General features: G+C 37.2%; 1 long non-coding RNA gene across 3 annotated transcripts in view; it reads right to left on the bottom strand.

Annotated features, from left to right (window-relative positions):
• Window positions 1-23,545, bottom strand: part of LOC119874300 — a 145,868-nt gene that overhangs the window by 106,145 nt on the left and 16,178 nt on the right. For 2 of the 3 annotated variants that reach the window (XR_005367455.1, XR_005367454.1), the window contains exon 3: window positions 9,265-9,357. The exons of the other annotated variant lie outside the window; for it this stretch is intronic. This is a non-coding gene — a long non-coding RNA (uncharacterized LOC119874300). The remainder of the gene's footprint in view (window positions 1-9,264; window positions 9,358-23,545) is intronic. 3 annotated transcript variants of the gene reach the window in all.

Genomic DNA, 23,545 nt, shown 5'->3' with positions numbered 1-23,545 from the left:
CAGGGCAAAGCAGCAAGGAGGAGAAGGCTGGACAGAACAAAGCGCTGCAAATCTGCAGAAGGGTTACTCCGAGGCTTTGGCCAAACACTGCTCTGTACATGTATGGGAGAACCTACCTGAGGCCAGGGAAGGATATATCAAAAAAAAGAGTAATTAAAATAATATGTAGGGACACCTGGGTGGCTCAGCAGTTGACCATCTGCCTTCTGCTCAGGGCATGATCCTGGGATCCAGGATTGAGTCCCACATCGGGCTCCCTGTAAAGAGCCTGCTTCTCCCTCTGCCTGTGTCTCTGCTTTTCTCTCTCTCTCTCTCTCTGTGTCTCTCATGAATAAATAAATAAAATTAAAAAAAATAATAATATGTAGAACTTACACAAGGTTAGGAATAGTTCTTGTTGTTACCTACCAGAGTGTTAAGACATGGGGCATTGGGTAAATGCTTAGAAAGTATTTCCTTAGTAATGGATCTAAATTAGCACAGGACCAAAGGCTGCTCAGGATCTGTCCTACAACAACTTAAAAAAAAAGCCTCAGAATGATCCAACTGAATCCATGTAACTTATCTGCATACTAGAACAAACACCATCACTATTTAGAGGAATTAATAAAATCCAACAACCAATAGTGTAAAATTCACAATGTATGTCATCAATCAAAATTCACACTGTCTGGCATCTAAAGAATAGTAATACTATTTGCATATTACTCTACATGCAAAGAAGCAGGAAAAATATGATCCATTACCAGAAAAGAAATCAATTAATAAAAACAGACACAGAAATCGCAGAGATGATAAAACTAGCAGACATAGATGTTAAAACTACTGTTATAAATACACTTGAAATGTTAGAGAGAGGAAAACATAAATATGATGAGAACAATAAAAGATATTTTTAAAGGACACAAGTAAAATTTCTAAAGATATAAAATGCAGTATCTGATATGAAAAATATACAGGATGGAGTTAGTGGCAGATCAGATACTGCAGTAGAAAATATCAATGAACTTGAAAGTATAGCAATGGGAACTCTTTGAAGATGAAGTTATAAAAAGAAGACAAAAAAAAACTTTAAAAATGAACACAGCATAAGGACATTTGGGACAAATATCAATCAATCAAAAGTGTGAAATGGAAGCTACAGGAGGCAGAAAATATTTGAAGAACTAATAGCTGAAAATTTCTTGAATTTGATAAAATCTCTAAGTCCACTGATCTAAGAACCTTAACAAACCTCAAGCATAGTCAGTCTAAGGATTTAAATGGAAAATCAACTGAAGAAAGATGAACATTTATTTAACATGGGGACTAAGAAATAAATTTGTAAGAAATATGTGAAGTCAGGTATATGAAAGGAAAAAAATCAGATTTGCCTCAATGTATAACAAAACAATACAGCAATGTCTACATGGTAAAATATTCCCCCCAAAAATGAGGGGAAGCTGTAGAAGATCATTCTAATTGTTATGACACAGAGAAAATATCCTTAATGAATAAAGTGTTTGTCTTCATTTGTGTTTTATAGAATCAGATCCTGAGACAAAAATCTATGTGAAAATAATTTCTTAGGAAGAGTTCTCAGGAGAAAAAAAAAATGGCAGAAGAGTGAGGCAGGAGGACAGGAATCCCGGCAAAGGTAAAAACATCCAGCAAATACCTGTAGAAGATAACCTTATCTCATTTGTGCAGGGGACTCTGGCCACAGTGCAGGTCACACTTCAGGGTTGTCCCCCACAATGATGAAGGAAGCTGCACTAGTTATATCCACACACTTGTTAGCCAGCCATTGGTTAAGGATACCACCTCCTACTCCCTCCTACATACCCAAGCCTCCTAGCACACAAGTAAAACTATTTCTGGAAGCCTGGATGCAGTCCATCTGTAAAGGCATACATGTAAAGGCTTTGGTTGTTGGGAGTTAAAGCATACTCAAAGCCAGTGTCTACAAAAATGGGAAATAAATCTAAGGGTATGCTGGTAGGGCATCAATGATTTCTGCTACAGTGTTTTTTAAGCTAACTGAAAAATGACAGGATTCTTCTAGGAAAACAAGCAATACACAAAAAACAAATGGAAATAATCAATAAATCTAACAAAAGATCCTGGGGATCCCTGGGTGGCGCAGCGGTTTGGTGCCTGCCTTCGGCCTAGGGCGCGATCCTGGAGCCCGACGTGGGACTCGATGCCGGGACTCCAGGATCATATGCTGAGCCAAAAGTAGGTGCTTAACCTCTGAGCCAGCCAGGTGTCCCCAACTGCTAAATTTGAAAAGATTGATGATATTCTTATTGAACAAGAGAAGAGATGTTCTTATTGAATGCTAGTAGGAATATGGGTTAAGGTAAATTTAGAGCAGGTTAATCTAGAAACACACCTTAAATGATATACTCCAGCAAGGAGTCTGCTGGAGAGTCTCCCTCTCCTTCTCCCTCTACCTGCCCACCCAACCCTCTTCATCCTACCCCTCCCCACACTCACATGTGTGCTCTCTCTCTCACTCTATCTACACACAAACACACACACACACACACATATAAAATAAATCAATCTTAAAAAAATACATCTATATCATAAAATTAATGCAGCTATTAAAGTGATGGTACCAATTTGGATTTGCTTTTTAAAAGTGGCATTAAAAGGCATTAGTCCTATCTTATATAAATACACAAACACACATACACATACACATTCACCCTGAGTTGCTTCTAGGATTGTTTCTGGCTTAACTACACTATGCCTAATCCACAACCATATTCTCAGTTGTTCCTGAAGTGACTATGCATCTTTGAAGGAAATTAGTCACTTTATTTAATTATAAGACAATTTGAAAATCATCCAAAATTATGTGATACAGAAATGTACTTATAATTAAATTAAAACTATTATTGTGTTAAGAAATTCAGAACATCCTTGAGTAACTAGTGATTCAGCAAAAATATTTCTCAGTAATCCCAAAATTTCTTCTGCTCCGTTTGAAGTCAAAGTTCTTCAGCAATTCTCTCATTTTTCTCCTGATTTTGATTGATTCTTTGGGCCCACAGCCACCGAACAGACAGCACACAACGGCAGAAAGCAAACTGCCTCTGCTAGGAGACAAGCTCACTGCTTGCTGAGACAGTCTGGAGCCTCCTTCCAATCCCGAGGACTAGGGTATTATGAAAACACACCAAAAGAAGCAGACATTACATTTGTTCTTCCCTAAAATGATTGTCTGTCAGCTGCTTCAATCACACAGCCCTTATGACCTCCTCACTATCAGCACCTGAAATCTTTAGTTTAGCAAAGGCCCTTCTAAAATGAAACTGAGGATGTACTGAGCATGCCTGGACATAGATGGTGTCCAATTTTCTTGACCTACAATACGGTCCAAAGTATATATATGAATTCTTGGAGCAAGAGTGCCCCTCTTGATTTGTTTTGGATTTCTAATTATCCAAATTACCAGGTAATTTATACAAACTACTATCAAGTCAGACCTAGTCACACACTTCATGAAACTGGCTTAAGATATTTATCTCCTATTACATTTCTTTTTTCCTTAGTCAACCAGTATCACTTTAATTCTGAATTCTATAGTCCAACATATTCACTATTCAGCTATTTGTAGTCACAAATTTTGTAATTAAGCACTCTTTGTTTTCTTCTTCGTATACATGGTGTAGTATATAGTCTAATCTAGCATAGTATAGTGTAGAATGGAGTGGTGTGCTCTGGTATATATTGAATATTGAGACAGGAAAAATTCAGGGACAGATCTCAGTGGCAAAAGACATTGAAAAAAGAGATATCAGGCAGAGAAAGAAAAGAATATAGAGGCTTTGAAATGCTTGTAGAGGGGAGGCATTCCAAGTTACATATTTGGTCTTTGGAGCCCTTGTGATAGGCTCTTAAATCCAAATGCATAGTTTAATAGATCTTGTAAAAGCAATGACTCCTCCTTCTAAAAAAAAAAAAAAAAAAAAAAAAAAAAAAAAACGAAGAAGAAGCTTACCTAAAATTACTCAGCATTTACAACTAAAGCAAAACTCTGCCTAAAGTTAAACTTTAGCCATAATTTATTTTTTGCAATTTCTAGTACATTTAAAAAATAATAACGGGTGGCAACATTACAGAATTAGTACATTTCAATAAAATATGCAGCATCTCTTGAGACAAGAAATATTATGGTTCTTTGTATGAGTACCAGTGGAAAGACTTCCACTGTGGAGTCAGTTTTCCAGTTTATAATCTAGCTCTGGTGATATTTACTACATAGCTTTAAGCAAATAACTTAACCCCCCCTACCTCAGTATCTTGGTTGACCCATCTTGTAAGGATGCTGACTTCCCTGTAAGAATAGATCAGAGCTAACATTTATCAAGTATTTATTGTGTGTCAGAATCTGTTCTGTCAGCTTCAGATATTTTGATTCATTTAGTCATCACAATCAGTCAGCACCCATTTCACAGATAAGAAATAAGAGATACAGAGAGGTCAGAGAGGTTAAATAACTTGCCCAAGTTCACACATGTAGTAAGTAGTGATCCCAGATTTAAACCCATGCTCGTGCTTTTATTCACTATAATTTCCTGCTTCTCTAGAGGGTAAAAATAGTGCATACCTCAAAGGGTTGCTATGAGAATTACAAAAGATGTTATTGGAAAAACAAGAGTTCAAATATGTACCTACTGTTATTGTTTTAAAACCAGACATCTTCCTGCCTCTAATAGCACATTCTCCACATATCTTTCAAGGCATTTTCAATGCAGCTCAGGACAGCTTATCATTTTAAAATACTACATCAATTTGAACAGTTTCAAAATGATCATTCATCCAAATATGTTTTAAGCCTAGTTGTCCCTTGTAACTTGCAGCAGGTACATGTAATAATCCATACAATACACATCGACAGAGTATCTAAATAGAATTTTCACAAATAGAATTAACTTGAAATGCATTTGGAGAGTTTAACATTTAAAGAAATCCCAAGATAAATGCTTTCTCAGAAAATAGTTCTTTTGAAGCAAGAATAATTTACCTCACCTGCCCATGTAAAAATATGCTTAGTCATCTTAGGGCAGAGCAAAACTAAGACGATGCCAAAAGACAAAGGTAGACAGATCCTGAGCTATTGGCTACCTAAGGACACAGAGCCACTATGAAAGAGTGATTGTGTCTCACTATCATAATCATTAAGAAAGCAGCCAGCCACCTCATCTGTGAAAGAGCCTAAACGAAAAGAAAAAAAACTGCCATTTAGCTAGTAGGCCAAAGCCATGTGCTTCTGCAAAATGTGAAAATGGAGGGGACTAGGAAAGGAAAGGACTAGATAAGTAAAGGGAAAACAATCCCTTGGTTTTGGTTTTGTCATTGTATCATATCATTGTGTTGTCGGCTGGCAAGTGTGAGGATTTCTTCTAAGGAGCTGTCTGAGCCTGGGAGATACTCAAAGGCACAAGAAGTATAATGCTGTCTCCTTCACAAAGGAGAAGATTGAAACACTGACCAGCATAACCAATAGGATTACTGAGCCAAAGTACCCATGGACAAGGAGCCAGAGAAAAGAAGCCAAGAAGGAAGTTTATGAGTCCCTGAACAAGGCCAATAAATCCTTCAGCACGTGGGTGTCAAGGCTTCAGTCTGTGCACCAGATGCAGCCTGATGGATGGGTTTATCTGTCCCAAAAGGCAAATAGAGACTGTTCTGCCTTTGGCCCCACGCATAGGTGAGACAGAGCTCTAGTGTTTTCTGGCCTTCTTCAAATGTATTACATGTGTCCCACTCAGTATTTCCATTTCTTTGCCTTCTAGTTTTAGCCTGAAAGAGCAACCTTAGATCCTCACTGTACAAGGAGTATGTTGACTGTCCTTAGACTGCCAGGACATTCTACTCATGAACTAAATCAAACATATATATATAGTATCTCCTTTTATTCAACTCACTTGAAAGAGTGGTATCTTCTCCTCCAGCTTTTGACAATATTCAGGGTCAATTCAGCACACTTTGGACCTTCTTCCAGTGTTCTTCATAATCTCTTTTAGAAGATAGCATTCATCAATTCAGACCTATGCAATATTAGGGTGTGGCGTAGGCACACTCCCTGTTTGGTCATTCATAGTTACAAATCAGGGTTGAATGCTGACCAAAGGTCCCAGAAGCAAATTATTCACCTTTACTATAGGAGAAGCTTGGCCCACAAAGATGTATCTTTATGAGCTAGAAAGAGGACTAGGACTTTAGCTGTGCCTCCAAGGATGTGAAAGAGGGTCATATATGTGGTCTGGTGGTTAGAATTAGGGTAGAAGATACAGGGAGGTGTGCAAAGAGTACACTGCCTTGAGAAGCCAGAACTCCTAGGTTTGTGCAGTGTAAGTGCCTGACCTTAAGCTTTTGATTGCCAAGGCATGTATTTCAAAAATTATCCATCTTGGATAGCCATACTTCCAGGTATATGGCAAAGCAACTAGCAAACTTACTAGATAAGAAACCAGGTGGCCCCTGCCCATGAAGATCTCCTTATAGTAAGCCCTGGGTAGCCTAGATAATTGCCCACTTGAATGACCTTGCTTCTCCCTTCCCACTCTCTAATTCCTGCTTTTATGTTTTAAATTCCCTAACAAAAAATAAATAAATAAATAAATAAATTCCCTAACAGAGTGAACTCATGAAACAGACATCCTACTCCTGGACACTAATAAAAACAGAGCTCCAGGTCCTGCTCCTTCTCTTCTATATATCTGTACTTCGCTGTGACTTGGGCATGCAGTGTAACCTCCAGGGTTTGTGAGTAATAAATCCTGTTTTTCAAAATTTCCAAATGGTTGTTGCAGAGGTGTGTCCCGCAATCATAAGAACCACAATGGCCAATCCAGCCACAACTTGGTTTTGGTGGGGGAAATGTCTATGGGGCTTATCATAAGTAATACAAGCCCAGTTGAGTGCTCAGGCATTCCTAGCCAATAGTATCTCTATTGAGAGGCTGGGACCAACACAACACCTGGATAATCTGTTGCCAGAAATTTACTAGATAAAGTAGTGTTCTCATCAGACCACTCTATTCAGTCATCTTCCAAATAGACCAAACACCTTGCTGACCTTTGCACTTGTTAGTCCCTATTCCTGAAGTCCTCTTCTCTAAGACATTTACATTTTTTACTCCCTCTCTTAATCCATAACCCTGTTATATTTATCTCAAGAATGCAAGGATAGTTTATATAAAAAATAATTAGTGAAATATGCTATGTTGAGAAGTTAAAGTAGAAAACAACTAAATGATTGGTTCAACAGATACAATATTTTCTTCACAAAATTCACGATTTAAGATGGAGTTACTATAAAAATATAGTACTATTCTAATAGAAGGAAATTTCAGCCCAACTGGTAAATGGCATCAGTCAACAGTGCACAGCAATCGGTGACCAAATTAATATTGAGGTCAGACAAAAAACAAGAGAGCCTTCTATTCCAGTTTATATTCAACATTGTAGTAAATATACTGATGATGCAATAAGACAAGAACAAGTAATAAAAAGCATTAAAAACTGGGAAAGAAAACAAAAAATAATTGCGTATATGGAAAGTTCAAGAGGACTTACAAATAAACTATTAGAACTTTTAAGGAATAAATCATTCCTATAATCAATATAAACAAGGTACAATTTTAAGTGGAAAAGGAGCCCTTCTATTTCTGATAGCATTCAAAACTTCTGGCTACTTCAAAATAAACCTAAGAAATGATATTTAAGAACATTATGGAAAAAATTATAAAAATATGAGGGAAATATGAGTGAAGCACATAAAATACAACATGAATAAATAGAGCACTATCACACAGAATGGATTAAAGGCAATACTATAAAGATATCAGTTCTCAAATTAATCTATATAGTCAATGTAGTTCAATGTAATATGCCTACAGAATTCTTCATGGAACTTGACACACAAAAGGGCAAAATGTCAGGAATAGCTAAGATTTTTTAAAGAAACAAAGTGGGAAAACTATTTCGAACAGATATCAAGATGTATTTCAAAGCTATTATGCAATATGGTATTGGTGCAAATATATTCATGGTGATTAATAAAACAGAAAGAAGCCCTTTTGTATATGGCATTTTTCATATGACAGAATTGGCATTATACATTTATGAAAAAAGTAAAACACGCTGCTCAAAAAAATTTGCTGAGATAATTGGTTATCTCTATGTGAAAAGAGAGAAACACACTCTACACCATAAACAATAACAAATCCCAGCTGAACTAAAGATCTATATATAAAAATCAACACTTTGATATTTTTCAAAGAAAACGTAGGCATATGCCTTTACCAAATTGCATTACAGCAGAATTTCCTAGACAAGGTGCCAAAAAGCCTAATCCATAAAGGAAACAACTGATATATTGAACTAATTATAAAATTCAAAACTTTTTCACAAAAGACAACATAACCAATGTTAAAAGATGAGTGACAAACTTGGAACAGATATTTGCAATCTCTAAAACCAGTAGATAATAATTACCTAACCATACTTAAAGAACTCTTTCAAAGCAGTAAGGAAAAGAAAACTCAGTAGAAAAATGGGCAAAGGATAGGAACAGAAGAGGAATCACAAATGGCCAATAAACATATGAAAAGGCTTTCAGCCCAATTGGTAATAAAATGTAAACAATGAGATGCCATTCACTCCCATTTCACACCCACCAGATTGGTAAAGATGCTAGAGTTGGCATGGATGTAGAGCAATGGAAATTCTCACACACTGACATTAGGAGCATGAATTGGCCCAACTGCTTGGAGAGCAATTTGGCAATATCAAGTAAATCTGTTGGTGTGCATACCCTATAAGCCAGGAATTCTTCTGAGTATTTATCTTGCGATATTTTTGTAGATCATATTCAGGCAATGAGTGCAAAAGTGTTCATCTTCTTATTGTTTGTACTTGTCGTTGGAAGAAGCAATTATCCATCAACAAGAGGATAAAATAAATATATTATGGCATATGTAGACAATAGTATATGTTACAGCAGTTGAATTGAGCAATGATATAGCACGTAAAATAATCTGTCAAATATATAAACTTCAAAATGTGTTAACGATAAGAGCAAATACATAGCATTTACAAAGTGCCTTGTGTTGTTCTAAGTGTCTTACATATTATCATTTAATTTATACATTTGATTCTCTTTTCATTTATATTTAATATTCACCCCAAGCCTAAGAGACTGCTACTATTATAGTCCCATTTAATGGATGAGGGAACTGAGGCATAGGAAGGTAAAGTGACTTACCCAAGGCCATACAGCTCATTGTTCATAAAGGAGTATTCCAATCCAGTCTAGCTCTTAACTTGGGTACTATATTACTTCTGGTTTTTCTTTAAACTGTAAAGTGTAACACCATTTACATTTATTTTTAAAACTGCAAAAAAAGTCCTATAACGTTCAAAAATACACAGATACGGTGTAGGATTATAAAACCATAAATCCTATTTATACTTATAATTTACAATCATAGCAAAACTTTATAAGACTTTATAACATAAATACTCCATTCTAAATGTTTTATTCTATCCTATACCCCTGATGCAAATCTCCCCCATGTAAAGAAACATGAGGTCATTGGCTGCAACTGAAGACCTCATGATGTACTTCCCGCTTCAGTTCACTCTGTAAGGCAGTGAACAGCTGTGGTCGGGTAAAGCAGTCACTTCCAGCCGCAGTGTCACCGCAGCCATAGTAGAGCAGTCTTTGATATGTCTGCGACTATAGCAGGAGTGTTTGAAGAGACTAAGAGTGGAGAGAGGTGGGGGTCAAGAAAGGGAAGCGAACACCACCCCTTCTCATATCCCGCTTCAATTCCACCTGTCCCAGCTTTAAATGGGTTTGTGCAGTCAAAACCACCAGTTTGGGCTTCACCACAGGTTCAGCCTACAATGTGGACACTTCAAAGACTTCAAAGGTAGGGGACACAGTACTGTATCTGGAGTGAAACCAAAAATGTGGGATTTAGCAAAGCTTTCGGAGGGTGGTTCAAGGGCTTCAAGTGATTTCCACTTAAATACACTGTAAGTGAGTGAACAAAAAAAGAATAAAAAAATAATAGGCCCGAGGAAGGAAAAAATCTCATTTTTCTTTTTTGTTAATGCTATAGAAATATCAATCCTGAGGGCTTGGTGAGATTTTTTTTAAAGCCTGATCCATGAAGCTGAGCCTGACTTTCAGCAGAAAAATTCAGGAGGCTCTACTTTTATGCTTTTCTACCAATTCCATTTTTAAATAATTGATAGGTATAAGAAAGGAAAATTTAATAGGAGACGACTCTATGCCAAGTTGTATGCTAGGTGCTTTCATCTGTGCTTTTTATCTCCTACTTGTACCAACTCTATAAAGTAGTATAATTGTGTCCCATTTACAAATGAGTAAACTGAGGCTTCAAGTAGCTAAAGCAACTTGCTCCAATATGGCACCAAATTGAATTCAGTCCAACATTTTTGAAACTGCAAAGTTCATGCCTTTCTATCACACCATGCAGCTTTATGATAATTGGATATGAAAATGACCTAACCTAAATAAGCCAAAATACAGCAATTACTCCTAGTTAAAAACACTAATTTTTAAATTTATATACAAACTAAAAATGCTTGTTGGATCCCCTCATAAATTCACTAGGGGTGGATATTATTTGATTTTGGTTTCCTGCTATATGCTTAGTGGTTTCATAAGGTTTTAACTAGTGCCCATCAGTAGTAATGGTGTGTGTTGCGATGGGGGCTCGGGGGCTCAGGGGCTCTGAGGCCATCCTCTGAAGGGTTTCTGGCTTCTAGCATTTGGATTTTAAACAATTAAGAACACTGGACATGGTTACAATAAGAGCCTTTCTAATTGAAAAATATAGGGTTTTTAAAACCAATTTCTCTACAAACTGCCCTGACAAAATGAATATTGTTTAATTTTCATTTTGAATTAAAGACCTGGAAACCTGAGTCATATAGAAGCTAATGATAAACTGAGCTGAGCAGAGGTTCCTCTGAGAGCCATAGCGATGTATTAAAACAAGAATTATTTTGTACACTGTGCTGTACTTCAACATTGGATCCTCAGCAGACTGCAAAATCACTTCCTAGATAATGAAATTATAAAAGAATTTTAATTTCATGTTGGAACTTGTATTACAAATTATTAGGAAAAGAAACAGGGGAGAACATAATTTCCAAGCAAATTCCTCCTACGGATCACCAAACTGGATGGACATTTTGCTGAGAAGAGTTGTGAAAAGTGTTATCAGAAGCAGCAGAAATACTTCAAGTTTTCAAAACGCAAATTCTGTTTAAGGGCAATGTGAATGTATTTAAATGTCAAGGATGGTTAAGGACTGTGATTCAGTAGCACTGAAAGGGATCATTTTCAAAATAGGCTAGATGAATATCACACAATTTTGGGTACCATGGATGCCTTATTAAAAGGATACTTGACGGGATGAGCACTGGGTGTTATTCTGTATGTTGGTAAATTGAACACCAATAAAAATTATTTTATTAAAAAAAAAGGGGGGGGGGCTATTTGACCAAGAATAAGGCAGTCTTCCCTCAGATTGACCACCTTGGCCTAAACAATCCTGAGATAATTTTCATGCATCTGTAAGGGGTTGACACTTAACAACCACATTCCATGGAGATTTTTAACAATCTCATCTCCCCTCAAAGCTGCTTCTCAAACTGTGGCTGATTTTTCTGTACAGACTTGAGATTTAGTCTACATGAAATAACTTCTATTAGTTTTTTTTTTAAAGATTTTATTTATTTATTCATGATAGTCACACAGAGAGAGAGAGAGAGAGAGGCAGAGACACAGGCAGAGAGAGAAGCAGGCTCCATGCACCGGAAGCCCAACATGGGATTCGATCTCGGGTCTCCAGGATCGCGCCCTGGGCCAAAGGCAGGCGCCAAACCGCTGCGCCACCCAGAGATCCCCAATAACTTCTATTATTAAAGCATACTCAGTTTCATGAGGCAAAAGGAATTTCCTCAAAAGCCTAAGCCAATACAAGCCAACTCTACATAAGAAGGGTATTCAGCAATTGCTTTCTAATGGTTAGACTCATCCCCATCCTTAGGGATTGGGATTCCTTTTGCTTCCACACCTCAATACCATTGCGGACAGTAGGTGTTCTCCTAGTGGTTTCCTCACACCAGAATGAGGTATGAAAGCCCCTTCTGGTAGGTAATCAGGATTTCTACTGCTGGCTGTAGAGAGAAATGCCTGCCAAAATCCCAAACAGATTCCAGACTGTCATAGATGTCTTCTCCCACAATAGGACAAAGAATTACATTCAGGGTGTCAAATATATTTCATCAAAATGTTCTTAGCACTCATTAAATTAAAATAATGTGGGTTACAAATAAACATAACCACTAAATAATATATTATTGAAACACTATAACATCCTGAATATACTGAAATGTGCCAAATGTTTCACCTGAGGAGAACGCACACATATATATCCACCTATGTGTATGTGCATTCATTCACATGCATGTATATTAAATTCAGCATAATTTGAAAGCTTTGAAAAGTAATTGAAATGGCAAAGCACTAAGATAGTAAATGAGCTCTCGTGGATGTAGGTAGATTTAGGCTACAGCTTATTCTTCCAATTATTAGCCTAAAGAGAAACATTCAACAAAATTATGCATAGAATTTTTCTCTAGAAAATAAATTGGCAACTGAATCATCTCATTTTAAAACTGACTTTAAATACCTCACATAAATCTGCTCAAAGCTAAAACCTGCCCTAGACTGGGGGAAAAAGTAAAACATGAAGATTAAACCGGAGTAATATACTTGGTTTCATATTGGGAACTGCATCACTTTAGGACCCATGTTTAATTAAACATCAGTAATATAATCACATCTTTTAAATCTGATATTTTATTCTAAATTCAATTTCAGATTCTCACCATCTTTAGCATATACTCGTGTGATGAGCAAGGTGCTGGAAATTTGCACCTGAAGTGCTTTGGTGGTAAGGAAAAGAACCAGCATGCTCCTCAAGTCTTCTTCCTGTGTCTCTGGAGCTGACAGACAGCAATGTATCTTAGTGAAAAGCCTCACAACTCCCAAAGAATGAAGAGTGATTCCCATGAAAGAGGCAAAAGCTAAGCATGGTGTTAAAAGCTGGACTCTGGAGAAGACCAATTTTAAGTAGAACCTACAGGACCTCAGGCAAGTTACTTAACCTTTTTCAGCTACAATTTCCTTACTCTAGAGTAGGGACAATAGTGCTCATCTCATGGGAGAATGGAAAGAAAATGAGATGCAAATACTTGTGAATTTTTCATCTTCATAGTGGCCTGGCACATAGTAAGCATGCAAATGCTAAGTTCTCTTCTTGCTAATGTTTTAGTTATTATTTTAATTTAAAAAAAATAGCAACATACAGGTACTCATAGCATCCAGTTAGTATACTAGATTGGGATAAAAAAAAGCATATATATGGTAGAGTAATCTTTGAGATGTTGCATCTCATTTTCACTATATTCTTCTTTTTCCTGATCACAGAATGTTTTTGTGAGTCTTGTGTTGTAGGGCTGAGAGCAAAAGTTAGCTAAAAACATCCCTTGACCCCTCCTTGGCCTTTGCTTTCAAAGCTTCAACTCAGAGAGAAGTTTCTCAAAGATTTTCCAAAATCAGGCAGGAAACTGAAAATAGGCGAATCTGTGTCCTTCTCCCCCAGGTGCCCCAGGAAGGTCTCAGAACCTGAGGGCAAGAGTTTCATGGCATCCCAAGGAAAGTTGGTTCAGGGTTCCCAGGCTCAGCAAAGATTCCCAGGAACAAGCCTGGCCTAGAATGAGCTGAGCCACCCACCGTATTGAAAACCATGTGGATATCAGGTTAAACAATATGAACTGAAAACTAATGGGCTCTCCTAGAATGTGTTGTTACATATAGAACCGGGCTTTTTTTTATCAATCTACTCAGGAAGGGAGCCCCAGTAATGAGAGGAACTGAATTCCCCACCACCTTGGTGTGGTAGGCACGCAGGGTAACACTTTCTCAGTTTCTAGAAAACTAATATGACATTTCTTACACAGTTGAGTTTGTATGTATGTGTGTGTATTACATATGTATATGTGTGTTATATACACACACACATTTATGTAAGTATATATATATAAAGAGAAAGAGAAAACTGTTTCTGTACTTTGATACTTCTAGCAGATGATGCAATTCTTAGGTATTGAAGTGATGACAGTGATAACGGCTTATCTATTCTCCACAGTATCCATACATACCAGAATTAAACTGATCTAACTTCCAATAAGTTTTTTCCCTTCACATTACTGTTTTTAAAAATATCATATCTCAGAAGGCTCAGTAAGTCGATTGCTTATTGACTTTCCAGTGGGTCCATATAGTGTAATGAGTCTTTATATCTCTATTTTTAAATTGCTTATTGGATTTCCAAGATTAAACAAAGCATATGAGAAAAATTACAATGTTGGAAATTGGTAGAGTTGGTCAAATGAGTATATTATTATCCTATCAAAACTATATTTAAACTTTCCAGAATGAATATTAAACACTACAAAGGTTGCTTTTAAAAAGGTTCTTACAATAAGCAGTTCTTTATAAATTGGCTATCTTTTTAAAATTTTAGTTACTACAATATGAACTTCTATCCTCATATAAAAGTCTAATGGTCTTCTCTAGATTAGGTAATAAAGTCGGTTCCCAACTTGAATGAATTTGTGCTATTATATGAGTCATAATGAGACTTTCCTTAAAAATTTAAAAATAGGGAAAAAATGAGAACTTCTGGCTATGATACAGTGTAATCAGAATATTATTATAGAGGCAAAACTGACAGTGACACCCCTCTATTTTAAAATACTTCTAAGTTTTCTTGTTACTCCTAGGCTAGAGACCAGTATTTTGAACAGAACCTATAAGTTCCAGCATGAGTTTGCCTCTGCTTACCACACCTGCCTCTCTCACTTGCTTTTCATCTCAACAAGCCTTGTTTCCTTAACCAGAACACCCATCTTTTGCCATCTGCCTCCCTCACTTAGCCAGCACTCTCCTATTCTTAATCTTAGCCTCTAGATTTTTTTTTTAATTTTATTTATTTATTTGTCAGAGAGAGAAAGAGAGAGAGTATAAGCAGAGGGAGCAGCAGAGGCAGAGGGAGAAGCAGGCCTGCTCAACAGGGAGCCTGATGTGGGACTCAATCCTAGGGCCCTGGGATCGTGACTTGAGCCAAAGGCTGACACTTAACTGATGGAGCCACTGAGGTGTCCCTATCCTCTAGATTCTTCTATAGGGGTCTGCACACCTCCATTACACTCATTTTTTCAATTGTTCCATGTTGGACTTCCCCTAAGAGATCTATTTATTGAGCCCTAGCATAGAGCACCAATGATTCAGAATCATATCTGTCCAAGGGGTAACTGACTTCATATGACACCTGAACCCTGCTTCCCTACTCCCCAATAGCAATAAGACCCTCTCTTCCACCACCATAGAGACTGTGTGAAGAAAGTTCCCCTCTTGCAATGACATAAAAGGAATCTCATTCCTTACCATGTATTCTTTCTTTTTTTAAAAAAGATTTTATTTATTCCTTCATGAGAGATACACAGAGAGAGAGAGAGAGAGAGAGGCAGAGACACAGGCAGAGGGAGAAGCAGGCCCCACGCATGGAGCCTGATGCGGGACTCAATCCCAGGACTCCAGGATCATGCCCTGGGCCAAAGGCAGGTGCTAAACCACTGAGCCACCCAGGATTCCCATTACCATGTATTCTTGAGTTAAGAGAGAGACTTTTCCTATTTTACTCATAAATATCAAATTCTACATTTGTTTTGGGAAGGTTTGTTTTTTTTTTTCTTTTTTTTTACTCAACCAGCTTAGATAAGCCAGAATAACAATTTGTAAATCATATGTCTGATAAGGATTTAGTATTTAGAATATATAATAGACACTTATAACAAAAAGACAAATAACCCAATAGATTTGAACAGGTATTTCTCCAAAGTGTATATACGAATGGCCAACAAACACATGAAAAATGTTTAACATCATTACTCATTAGGGAAATACAATCCAAAACCACAAGGAGATACCACTTCTCACACCACTAGAATGGTTAAAATACAAGACAGACAATAACAAGTGTTATTGAGGATATGGAGAAATTGGAACCTTATACATTGCTGGTGGGAATATAAAGTGGTACAGCTATTTTGGAAAATAGTTTGGCAGTTTCTCAAAAAGTTAAACATAGAATTACTATGTGTTACAGGCTGAACTGTGTCACCCCATCTCCAAATTCATATGCTGAAGTCCTACCTTTAGTATCTCAAAATGTGACTGCGATGGGAGATAGAGCCTTTAAAAAGGTAATTAAGGTAAAATGAGATCACATGAGTGGGGGCTAACTCAACATAGCTGGTGTCCTTATAAGAAAAAGAGATTAGGACACAAACAGAGAGAGAAAGAGATACCAGACACGACTATGCAGCACGATGACCACATGAAGACACAGCAAGAAGGATGCCATCTGGAAACCATGGAGAGGTCCTAGAATAAAATCACACTTCTGATATCTCGATTTCAGACTTCTGGGCTCCAGGACCATGAAAAATAAATTTCTGTTGTTTAAAAGAACAAAGCAAAAACAAATAAACAAACCAAACCCTCCTATTAAGATTTAAGCATTTTCTTCCATCCTTTACATCATTTTCTTGATAAAAATTCCCCTTGGAAAACAATAGTACTGAAGAGTGAAAAAGTTTCACATGAAATATAGAGAGCAGAGCATAAAGAATATGATGAAAAGTTGTATGGAATCCTAATATAGAGCCTATTTTGGGGGTAACCAAATAACCTTAATAGAATTTTTTAGAATCAAGGAACCTACATTGCCAGAACAAATGACCCAGAACTTGAATTAACTACATAAATCAGAATATAATCAGTTTTCACTCTACCTGTTTATTGCTTCTGATGAAATTTTCTTACCACGTCCTATTAAATTTGCCATTATCTGCCATTATCTGCAATAAAATGATTTTTTAAATTCCCTAAATAATATTTGAAATGCATTTTAAATATAGGCTCTATTTGGTTAGCATGCTATACTCCATTTTATGTATTTATTTTTATAGCTTTCTTTACTTATTTGGCACAGTTTAGTTCAAATTGTACTTGTAAAACCCAAGATAGACAAATGTTTAGGTCACATTTACTCTGGTCTTTTAAACTGTTCTGTTGTACTATACAATGAAACAAAGAGAGATGTGGTTTGAGTAGTTGTGAGGATTTCTATTCATTTGTGCCAAGTTCTACATTATACTTATCTCCTTGCTATCACCCAAATACAGACTCAATTCATTCAAAAATGGTCTTTGTGCTACCCCATGAGTCTATTCTTTTGGCCATATAAAATTAACTCCAAGTTATCCTTGCCTTTGTCTCAAAGTTTTGTTTTGTTTTGTTTCTTTATATTCTTTAGTTCTATTTCTTCTATTGTTCAATGAAAGGGGAAAAAAAAAAACATAAGAATTCAATTTGTAAATTCTGAGTCTCAGGTCCTCAGGGAGCCTATCTTTCACTCAGGTTCCTTAGATGAAGCAATAAAAATTCTCCATGAGGTGGATGTTTTCAGACTGTGTGAAAGGGCCTCTCTTCTCTTAGCCTTAAATTAGAGGATTATAGGAGTCAAGTTCATTTTCATTCATCCTTATCTGTTTGGAGTGGAACAGTTCAAATTTAAAACCATTTTTCTTTTCATAAGCCTCAAATGAATTACATGTCAATGTGTTCAAGTATAATAAGTCAAAGAAAAGTGACAGTGGATGGTGTCATCTATTCAGAAGATAGCAGAAATTTACCTGCTCGGGTTGAGGTCTAAGATTAGGTCATGTAATATGATGACCCAAACTATCATGAGAACCAGAAGTGCCAGTTTCCTAAATCTGGACACCATGCCTGAGGGGGAATGGTACCTATCTACATAAGATGGCTTCCCCAGCCTGTCTCATATAGCTATTTTCCTGAGACATTACACAGGATCTCTAGTGAAGAGACTTCACAATGGAGAAGTCTTCATTTCTAATTACTCACGTCAGTAAAGGACTATACCACAGTAGGGTAAAATGCAAAGATGCATTTTCTTAAGTGGGATATAATTATACTTAATAGATAACTTAAAATGGTTAAAAATGAACATATTCTTTTAAAAAATGCCTACTCCGTGTTCCAAGGACCCAGGCCCAAGAGTGGCAGGAGTCTAACCAGACATGCCCTTTCATTAACAAGTTGGCCTTCTGCAGGAGAGAAGCTTGGGCTCAGTGATTGCCACCATCCCCCATAAAACCACCGAGAAAATCTGCAGACTCAGTGCCAGGAAAAGAAGGAGCTCCCCCTCCACCCCGCATTCTGTGCTTCAAGCTTGAAAACTTACACCAGAAAGAATAGGAGAGGCAGCTGCCGTTTTAGCAAACCCATTATCCTCCTGTAGCTGCTTTTATAAATAAGCAGTAAGTTGTCCATGGGAGAGAACTGGTCTTCTGAAAGAACTGTTCTCAGGTTTTTTGACCTATGATGAGGAAATGAATCCTTAAGGAGTTTGCTTCTGAACAAAACCTATATTAGTATGTATATTTCTAACATTTCAACAGGCTGCCTAAAAATCTCTCAACTACTTCTGAGGAGAGTAGTTCCAGGAATATGAGGAGTAGAATAAAAGAGATGAGAGAGAAACAGAAGTTGGGATCAGGAGCCAGGCTTGCCAAAGAAGCTTCAATAGATCAATAATTTGCCTCACATAAAAGTAAGATGAAAAAAGGAGGGACTTCGGACGCCAAAGGATGATAAAGCTAATTAAGATAAGTTTCAGTGTATTTAGAAGCTAGCATGTCAAAAAGCACGCAAAGGTTATTTTTGGTTTCTTCTTGCTCCTTGTGTTATTTCCATGCTCAATTATGTTTGCTTCATGGATAGGGTTTCATTATAAGCCATACTTATTAAGATCTGAGAAAACGAGAAGCCTAACTCTAGACCTTGGCCTCGCTGGGTGAGACTTAAAGCAGCACAACATCACCATCTAGTGTCCAAAACCTAAAACTTAAGTCAAATGTCACTGACCTATAAAATCAGACAGGTGCCTGAGGAAGAAACAATTATTCAATAGATAAGGAAACTGAAATTCAGAGAGCTTAAGTGGTTTATTTACTGGTTCTTAGAGCAACAAAGGGGGGGGGGATCCTCTTTTATATCAGTCTACACCTCTAATCAACAGATCTGCCCTCAAGCTAAAATATTTAGGTGATAAATGGAATGTTATCAAAAGTGGACAATCAGTTAAAAGGAACTTAAATAAATACCGATGTAATTAAATAAGCACCCAGCTAGTCCTGGAGCAGAGTAAAACAATAAGGGTATTAGGTAAGGCCAAGGTATTTCCTGAAAGGATTTTTGCTTAATAGCCTACATGATTCAGTATATCAATACCAAGAGGAAATGTGTTACCTTACTCACATTTAATATTTTGTTTACAAGTAGAAATTTTTAAACTTTTGTTTATCTTCACTAGGTCTCTGTTCTAAACATCAAAAAATAGATCATAATAAGAATTCAAAAAAAGGCTATGGTTCTTCCATCAATAACTTCCATTATACTATTAATTTCCTTCTCTGAAAGTCATATTTTAGCACCTCATTTACCTAGTTTGCAGACACCTTACCCCTATTATCTATGAACCCATATTAAATAGTGTATCTCCTTACCAGTGACTTCAGGAGACCGTGGCTGAGGTTGAAGGAAAGGTGAGGAAGCACAAGACGGGGTTCTCTTTCCCACCTCAATCATAGATCCAGTGTCCAGTAGATTAACTATAAATCTCCATCTTTGCTTGCACCAAAGACCTTCAACCTCCTTCCTTCTGGATCCCTCCAATCCCCCGCCGGGTTATCAACACCCAGTATTCAGTACAAATGGTGGAAGCAGCTAACAATGCTAGTAATGCTTATGGTGCCTGCTATACTTTTGATTATCCATGCTTTAGCTGACCACTTATGACAAAACCCCCTGCCATCAGAGCACTAGCTTACCTGGAGTCCTGCCAGGGCCTCTCTTGACCTTCCTGCCCCAATTCCATGTTTGCCTGAGGGTTACAAGGTTTTAATCAAAGGCATAAAACCAGGATTCTCAAGAAGGGGTAGGGAGCTTATCAGAATCACCTAGGGAGATTTTCCTAATTATAGCCCCCCACACACCTCATCTTTTCCTTACAGAGGGAGTGTTTCATAACCTTCAGGTATGTTGGGGAAGGAAAAAAGAAGTTGAAACCCATTGGCTTCAAGCAATGAGAGTGGTGAGGTTAATCTTCTTTTGATTCAGATGGAAAATACTTCAAAAGAGGGAAATGAAACCTTGTCTCCTAAGGATGAAACTATAATAAAACCTTAATTAATTTGGACCCCATTAATTCAAAACGTTTGATAATTAGAAAAATGGTTAGGTTAAAGTTTACCTTTCCTCTAGCTGGGGGAAAAGTGGTTGAAGATTACTTTCCTGTACCTAGGAAAAATGAATTTGCTAAGCAAATTAATATTTCAAAAGAGAAAAACATTTCACTGATTGAGCAAGTAGTTTTCAGACAATTTAGGTACATTTAACAGATAAACAAGTGCTGTTGTAATTATAAATCACCTCTTTCTAGTCATTAGAATAGACTCCCTCCAAGGACCGTTTCTAGGCAGCATTCAAGGAATAAAAGTTATCAATTGGTGGTAATGTAATGAAATTTCTTTTCCAATTTTCCACAAATCTGACTGATCTTCCCTCTGGTTAGGCCAAATTTCTATGGTTTTACTGAATCCCACCTAGTGATAAATTCAGAAAGCAATCCTAGCATCTTTTACTGCTTGTGTGTTTCAGTGATCAAATGGTATCTACATACATCCAGGTCCTTATTTCATCAAAAAGCAAGTAGACAATACTTATGAAAAAGTAAGAGTTAAAGGTGGGAGGAGCCTGGCTTTGCAATAATGTGTGTGTGTGTGTGTGTATATATATATGTATGTGTATATATATTATATATATATATATAACTGGTTCAGTATTAGTACTGATTTAAAAATGTGAATATTGGCGTTTCCTCAAATGTTTTTAGTTCCATATCTTGTGAAATGGTGTTATTTGGGGTAGAAATTAGGGGAAAGGAGTAGGGAAAGAAGCTGTGTGACCCAATGATAACTGAAACAGAGTCAAGAAGGTTACCTTACTGAAGGCTTTCTAGGAGACTTTCTTAAGCAAATGGGCAATGTCAATTTCTGAGAGAGTGGTGCAGTGCTTTCTAAAGTTACCTTCAAGGGAGATGCTTTCTTTGTTGAACAACCTGGAACATTATCCCAATGCTCCATGAATACTCTTTGGGAAACACTAAACAGTTATGTATCAATTAATGAATATCCTCAGAATTCCAAGAGTTAACTAAAGATTTTTTGTTGCCTAATTATTTCAATCCAGCAAGCAGAAATAATAACAAAAACCTATACCCCTTATTATTATATTCATCCACCCTATCCCATTTGAGTTTCTTACAATTGCTGGCTGTACCCTGCAGCATTATGAACTGAATTCAGTTCCTGTGGTTTGATTTAAAATATTTTAATTAAGTGAAGCTTTCTGCCCTAAGGCTTTCTAAAGCAATTTTCAAAATCTCAGAAACAAACAAACATTATACCAATGGTGTTACCATTGACAAACCACAACCATTTCCAGGCTCTTATTTCTTGCTTTGTTTTACTATGCATAGAACTATTTTATTAGAAATGACAATAAATCACAGAGCTAGGCAATTTAGGACCAAAGTTATGTGCCCTTGGCATGGTACGAAATATAAAGTTCACCCAAAATACCTTCAGCCAGTGACAAAGTCATCTACTATAGGACTTGTTGTGCCGGAATCTAACTTAGCCTCAGATCTAACTTAGCCTAGGATCTCCTGGTGGAGAATTATTTCTGATTTCCCTTCAAAGAGTTATATTTTCATTTCAGAAGCATACATATGCATTTTTATGGAGTTTCTGGAAGAACTCAACAAGGATTTGAGGAGACACTACTGTAGAGTTTCTCAAAGTGTTGTCCCAGGACTAGCAACTTCAGTGTCATGGAAAACTTAGAAATGCAAATCCTAAAGCATAAGCTTTGAAGTCATAAATAACTCAATTTGACATTATTTAATCTTTCAAAGACTTAGTTTCTTATTCATAGAATGATTTCTTTAAAATAATATTATCAAAAAAAAAAATAATAATAATATTATCTACCTCAAAGGGTTGCTTAGAAAAAAAGGAAAAACGAGATGATATATGCAAATCACTTTCTGTAGTGTGTGGTAATATTCAGCTTGGAGACAAAAGAGTTAAGTAATTTATCAACCCACTGTTTTGGGGAGAAGGAAAGATCTGCTTTAGGGAGGAAGCAAACCTTTATTTTCCCTACAAAGCTTGTTCTTGAGTGGCCTCATTCAAAGCACCCTAGTATACTGTGAACCCTTCTCACCTGTGTCCCCAAAATTTTGTTCAATGTATGAAATTGGTCTTTGCTACTCCTATAGATACATTTTTACTACAATGATTATTAGGCAGGACATTTTGATGAGCTGGTCATGTGATTCAGTAAGAGCAGAACTACAGCTTGCTATGAATAAGGTAAGAGATGGTACACCCTTGCCCAAGAAAGATCTCGTGTTGACTGGAACCAGGTGAGAAGTTGGCCTCTGGAGTGCAAGAGAATGCTATCAGGACAGCGAATGGTGCCAAGGGTTGAGGAGCAAGGGGACAGGCTGATAATGTGCATTCACAAGTGCCAGGAGCTGTGACCTCTCTATGGGCTGTTTCAGTTAATCTCTCTAATACCCCTAGAGGGGGAGGGTGGTCCTTCCTTTCTTCCCCATTTTGAGACAGATGCAGAACCTGATGATTAGAGTCATTAATATTGGGCACCCAGGTCATGAAGCCAGTATCCCCTCTGACCTCCCTCTGGCTCCTCACCACAAGCCCCACTACCTCTCAGTCTCTGGGGTTCTATTATGGACACTGTGCCATTATCCTTACACTACAGCAGTGATTGTGTTGAAATTATTGCTGAATTGCTTAGTTTTGTTTTGAGCTTTTCAATTCCTTCAAGTACACTACTAAAATTTCTAATATCCCAAAGTGTGCCAAGAACACAGAGAGGATGATAAGCGCGGGGCTAGGGTTTAATGATAAGTTTCTACTCAGGTATTTTGCCCCTGTGCCTTGCCTTTAGAAACCACATTGCAAAGCTTTGGCCTCCTTTGATCCTGTCTCCCACTAAAATGAGTTTCTCTAGAGCAGGCTTAAAGCTCATATTTGTATTCTACCTTGAATGCCTACAGTGACCCAGAGTCTCATTTCCCATCTTCCCCTTTGGAATTCTTCCTGTGGCTTCTGTTTCCTGCTTCCTCAGTATGAATTCGTAATTGGCCTTATCTCCCCTCATCACCTCTGGCCCTGCTGGTAACCAGTCACTCGGGAGG

This window comes from Canis lupus, chromosome 12, assembly GCF_011100685.1.
Source record: "Canis lupus familiaris isolate Mischka breed German Shepherd chromosome 12, alternate assembly UU_Cfam_GSD_1.0, whole genome shotgun sequence".
Classification (NCBI taxonomy): domain Eukaryota; kingdom Metazoa; phylum Chordata; class Mammalia; order Carnivora; family Canidae; genus Canis; species Canis lupus.
The sequence above is the reverse complement of the archived record's forward strand: the minus strand, read 5'-3'. Positions and strand labels throughout refer to the sequence as shown.